Source organism: Orycteropus afer, unplaced genomic scaffold (genome assembly GCF_000298275.1).
Source record: "Orycteropus afer afer isolate SDZICR_OR568_19922 unplaced genomic scaffold, OryAfe1.0 scaffold00008, whole genome shotgun sequence".
Classification (NCBI taxonomy): domain Eukaryota; kingdom Metazoa; phylum Chordata; class Mammalia; order Tubulidentata; family Orycteropodidae; genus Orycteropus; species Orycteropus afer.
In genome coordinates, this window is record NW_006921595.1 from 1,838,065 (window position 1) to 1,844,759 (window position 6,695).

The window sequence follows — 6,695 nt, forward strand, 5'->3', positions numbered from 1 at the left end:
AGTGCCTAAGGCATTTGACTGCAAACCTGAAGGCTGGCAGTTCAAACCCACCAGCCACTCCTTGGAAGGAAGACTGGGCAATCTACTTCTGTAGAGATACTGCCTTGGAAACCCAAGAAAGCGTCACTAGTTTTAAATAGCTGTGTCATAAAAACTCATCATTCAGCTGATCGTCACTCTTTCTCTTTTCCCAAATGGAATGATTTTTTTCAGGAGTGATTTCTTTATTCGTATCACAGATTCTTGCTACGTGGCTCGTAGGCATTTTGAGGCTTATTTTGTGAGATCTTTGTGATTTGCTCTGCACCTGGGAAGTGAGACTGGGGACATCCTGAGTGTCTCAACCAGCTGACCATCACTAGCAGTGAGGTATGTATGCTTCTCACCTGCCTAAGCCCCATCATATATTTCCTGCTTAATTGGGGTTTTCTCCAAAAGTTGTGGCAACGTTCATTCTGTCTTCTATGTTCCAGAGACATGAGGAAGCTTGTCTGTGAATGCCAATGTTCCTACATGTCTTCCCAGGGCCCAGAAGTTTTTAATACATGACAATCCTGGAGGGCTTTCATTCCTAAATTGGATGTCTAGATTAGGCTTCTAAGGTTTCATTTGTTTGTGTTAACATTTTTAAGGTTTTGGTTATTAGTTCTGATAGCAGAAGTATTGAATGCTCATCATGGAACATTTATGTTATAAATCGAGCTAACAGACTATCAAATAAATTGCATATTATCCTCCTTTCTTGACACTTGTCTTCAGGATGATGGGAAGACAAGGTTCAAACCCAACCATGGAGTTTCTTTCTGGAAGCTGGTAGTGCATAGAAGAGAGGCAACCCCCAAAAAGCAGCCTGTCCCCCTTTTCTTCCCATCCCTAACTCTACTTGGCCATCATGTGAGCTTAAGTAAGCATGGTCTCTACTGTGAGCACAGACCCAGGGAAGAGATCTGCTTAAGTCCTGGAAGCAGGCTCCAAATCCTTTCTAGAAGGGAATTTGGAGTGCCAGGCACCTGAATCAGGTCAGGAAGGTGTGTGCACAGAGTCAGAGTGAGCACCTGCCCTGGACCCTCAGCCCCTCTGACTTTCTATCACATTGCTATTCCTGATAGATGGCATTTTGGGGGCCTGACTAAGGGAGACACACTTGGACATAGATTTACTTTGAACTTAAAAAAAAAAAAAAAAGAAAAGAAAGAAAGAAAACTGCCATCAAGTCAATTCCAACTCACAGTGACCCTATGATGGAGTAGAGCTGCTCTATAGGGTTTCCAAGGCTGTAAATCTTTTTGCAAGCAGATTGCCTCATCTTTCTCCCACTAAAGGGCTAGTGGTTTAGAACCACCAACCTTTTGGTTAGCAGCTAAATGCTTTATCAACTTAACAACTGCACCAGAGAGCTCCTTAGTTTGAACTTACCAGCATATACTAATGTGGCTCTTAGTCATTCCACATTAATGCTAGCTGTCTTTGTGTAAGAATTTCTTCTTGGAACAGTCCTACCACTGACTGTGCCAATGTAATCCTAGATAACTGAAGGTATTGGTTTGGGGATATGAATTTGTCCTCTAGCATCCAGCACATGTGAAAAGCAAGGAAAAATAAGAAGCCAAAAGCTAGTCAGTTGAAAAGTCTTCGGATTATCAGATATATCAGATTCAGTCGTATTCATGCCTGGGTCAAAACAGAAGTTCTCTCCCTTCAGGAATATGCTCACAATGCAGCATATCCATGTATAAATGCACCATACTTCCTTTTCCCTTTTTTGATGCAATGACACATTTGATAGAGCTCAAAAATACCATGTTATCTACAATTTGTAAAAGCATTTTGGAATGTTCAATAAAGCAAGTGAGAAATTACTGAATCTTGATTTGAATATCTGGAAAGTATATCTTCTTTGCTAATCAATAAGTATATTAATCAGGCACACATATTCACACAGAGAAAATTCCGATAAAAATTATGGGTCATTGAACAAAAGGTATACTGTGATTACTTGTAATAGAGGAAAGCATAGCTTTCTACTCTGTTAAAAATGGTATGGCCAAATTGTTGTTATATGGAGATATGACCCCCACACACAAAAAAAGTAGGAATAAAAGATATCTTAAAGTGTGCCAAGCAGTTGATTATTAAAAATATGAGATCTTTTGGATTTTGTAAGGTTTGTGATATTTTCCAGCTTTTTAAAAATCTGTAGTATATTGTAAGGAGCTCTGGTGGTGAAGTGGTAAGGCATTTGGCTGCTAACCAGAAGGTTGGCAGTTTAAACCAACCAGCTACTTTGTGGGAGGAAGATGAGGCAATCTACTTACTTAATGATTTACAGCCCTGGAAAGCTTATGGGGTTGCTATGAGTTGGAATTGACTCAATGGCAGTGGGTTTTTGGTTTGGTAATATATCATAATCTCAATTTAAATAAGCATTCTTTTTGGAACTAATTCTATATTTAGCATTGTGCATTCTTCATTTTAAAGATGTCCCCAATATTGCATAAGCTCCAGACTCCATCAATCTGGTTCTACTTCTGAAAACAGGAGGCAAAGTCAGGCAGTTCTTGAGCCTTCTAGGTGAGATGAAGGTCCAGATAGGCAGAGCCCCATCTGGAGAGTTAAAAAGGGGCAGAAGGGTATTTTTAAGTTACATTAGAAGGCATCAACATTGAGTAAAAGCCAATATATTCAGACCGATTAAGAAAAAAAGTCAATATGAACTAAGAAAATATTTGACTTATAAATGTTTTTAGTAAAAATGTGTTTATTTTCTTTCAGGTCCATAAATGAGCTGAATTATTCAATAAAATATTTGGGTGTACACACTCTTCAATTAATAAGACAATTCATTTGCTATTTAGGGCCATTTACTGTATTGCAATGTTTCATTGTTATGTATAAAGCCACCCTGAGTTAGAGCTGACTGGTTGGCAACTAACAACAACTATATTTGCATATAAACAGTTAATATGTAGTCCTACATATTGTTTGTTTTTTTGAAAGCAAGGGTTTATTAACACTTAGACTCTGGGTTTTCTCTGCATGGATGCAAATCCTGGGTGCAGTGCTTATCGATGCTGTGAACTTGGGCCTCAATTTTCTTGCTTGTAGTGCCTAAGGTATTTGACTGCTAATCAGAAGGCTGGTGGTTCAAACCCACCAGCCACTCCTCAGAAGGAAGACTGGGCAATCTACTTCTGTAGTGATACTGCCTCAGAAATCCAAGGAAGGGTCGTTATGAGTCAGAACCAACTTGACAGCACTGAGTTTTGTTTTTGTTTTTTATTTTTATGTTCAACCTCACAGTGGAACTTGCCTCATAATGTTGACTTGAGAATTAAATGAGATAGCATGTGAAAAATGCTTAGGACAGTGTAGGGTCCAGAATAAGAGCTTAATTCATATGACCTATTACATGCTAACCAAGCACTTTCCTTATAGACCATGAACTATAGAAAATGAGTGATAGAACATCAACTTCACCCAAGTCAGTTCGAGTGATTACAAAACTCAAATCAATGACCATCAAATAAATAATGGTTTGGCAGAACTAATTGTTTTGTCTCTAGCCCAGTCACATTGTAGCAGAAACTCTGACAGGCCATGCAGTGTTACACTGATGGGAGAACATGGCAAGAAGGATATTAAATTAGTCGAAGTGCAGTGAGTGATTGATATCATCTGTATCTCTCTAGGATCTCTCTGCATTGCCGTGCTGACCAATTTAAAGCACGGCATTTGTTCTCTCGGGCAGATGTTTGAATTCCAGATTTACACTGAACCACTTCTATCTATCTGACAAAATATGGAAAACAATTACAATAACAGAATAAATCTCTAATTGGTTAATTGTCATGGCAATAAAACTGAAATAGACTTGTCATATGATTATAGCACAAGATTCCAAGTACTGTAATTGATATTCACAAATGTATATTTAAGAATTTTCTGCTCTAAAGCACCTCTATTGCAAATCAGCAAGCTACAGTAAGAAAATATTAGTATTTCTTCTATTTATCTTTACCAAAATCTTTCTTAACTTGAAAAATTAGCTTTGAGCCTCCCACAATGGTGTTTTTGAAAAAGAAACGATGAATGCCGACATTAAGCTCAGTATTTTTCAGCCTTAGACTCAATGACTATCTAGAGAATAGTATGTGATGTTCATTGCATAGAGATTTCTAAAAAGACTATTAGCACCATAAGCTTTCCTGGATTTTTTAATAACAATTTCCTATTAAAAGACAAAAGAAATTAATAGAAGTAATTTAAGCCATGCTCAAAAATAAAGAATAAATGAGAATTGGATAATTTTTAATAGGCATTATCCCCTATAATAAGTTTATATAAAAAGCAACAGTTTCCTCCATGCTGAGTCAGAAAATGTGGAATGGGAGCTCTGGTAGCATAGTGCCTAAGGCACTTGACTGCTAACCAGAAGACTAGCGGTTCAAACCCACTAGCCACTCCTCAGAAGGAAGATGGAGCAATCTACTTCTGTAGTGATACTTCCTCAGAAACCCAAGGAGGGGTCACTATGAGTCAAGTCCGACTGGACGGCACATAACAACAACAACAACAACAACAAGTCAAGGAATGCAAGCCTTGCTTGTGCAATGGTTAAAGCACTTGGTTGTTCACAGAAAGGTTGGCCATTCAACCCACTAACCCCATGGGAGAAAGATGTGGTCATTTGCTTCTGTAAAGATTTTTAGCCTTGGAAACACTACAAGGAGGTCTACTCTGTCCTATAAGGTTGCTATGAGTCGGAATTGACTCAACAGCAGTGGGTTTGGTAATCAAGGTACCAAAAACTCACTGCCATTGAGTTGATTCTGACTCACAGTGACCCCCATTGGGTTTCCAAAGCTGTAAATCATTACAGGAGCAGACTGCCTCATCTTCCTTCTGTGGTGCAGCTGGTGGGTTCAAATCACTGACATTTTTGTTAGCAGCCAAATGGCTTAACCCCTACACTACACCATCAGAGCTCTTAATCAAGGTATAGGTACGTATTATGTAATTAATACCATTTCATCAAACATATACTTGCAGGTCACTGGGCACAAAATGTGTGGACACTGCTACAATTAAGTTCTGTTTTGTTAACTTACAGATATAAATAGTTATAACTGAGCAAGAAATACTTATTGTGAAAAGGAATAGAAGAAGACTTCTAGTTCAAGATGGTTAAGAACCTGTGCTACCACCATTCTCTCCCAACATTCCGTTAAAAAGGAAGAAGTTAAAAAATTAAATGCACTGTAGAACTGGAAACCTGGGAAGTATACCATCAGAACAGAGAATAAATTCTCAAACAAATAACAGAAAAAAAAATAAGACACAACTGAAAAACTGACAACCATTTCAAATAAAAGAGAAACTTCCCATGTCTAAGTGAGTTTCCACAAAGGAATTTTTCATTGCTCTAAGATCAGAGGCAGCAGCGTATAGGAGGAGGTAGACAAGAATGAGTAGCTAGTTAAGCAATTAAATGACAATAAAAAAAAAAAGTTAGAGCAATTTCATAAACTGTGTTTCTGGATTTGACCTTCAGCTGTGGATTAAATTCTGGAAGACACCTCTTTGAATTCAGAATTCTAACATGAGAGAGTTAATGATTGGTAGAAGACAAGAGACTCATCTGTTAGTTTGTTGTATTATGGTGGCTTGTGTGTTGCTGTGATGCTGGAAACTATGCTACCAGTGTTTCAAATACCAGTAGCGTAACACATTTTCAATGGAACACTCAGATTAAAACAGATTAGGAAGAAAGGCCTTGCAATCTACTTCTGAAAATCAGCTAATGAAAACCTATGGATCACAACAGAACATTGGCTGACCCACTTGCTTTGGATACATCAGCAGAGGGGTGCAATTATTTCAAGAAGACATTATGTTTGGTAAAGTAGAGTGTCAGTGAGGTCATGGGAAAACCTCAGGGAGATAGATTAGCACAACAGTTGCAATGATGGATTCAAACCCTCCAGCAATCGTGAGAATGATGCAAAATTGAGCAACATTTCCTTCCATTGTACATAAGGTCACAAGAAGTTGGACTTCCAGTAGGATGGCAGAATAGGCAGACAAGCTGCACAGACCCTCTTCAACAAAGAAAAGAGAAACCAATTGAGAGAGATACAGAAGATAATCCTGGAGCCCTGAACTTGAAAATAATTATACAAAAGTGGATTAGGCACCAACTACTGGAAAAACCTGAGCAAAAACAGGTTCTAAGAATAGGCTCCATTTGCCAAGGATAGCAGTTACATATGGGAGGCTGACAACAGGAAAGGAGACAGGTGGTGAGTGTATAGTGCTGTTAATTAGCAAACAGAGGAGCACAGTTCCCTGATTACATAGATAACATCCAAAGAAAATGAAAATCATGGGCAAGTCACTCAAACATACAATCTGAAATCAAATATAAACATAAAAATGGCACAAAGTCTCAGAGATAATGGAGCATCACAGTCCACACAAAGAAGCAAGGTAAAGCAAGAGAAACAAGGGACCAGGATACAGACTCAAAACACATCCCTGAAGAAGAAGCAGCATTGGAACTCCCTGATAAGTAATTCAAATGAATTATATTTAGGTACCTTCAACAAATTGAGAAACAGACCAAGGAAAACACTGACAAAATTGAGGAAAACACAGAGAAAACCCTAGAACAGTTTCAAAAGACAATACAAGAACAA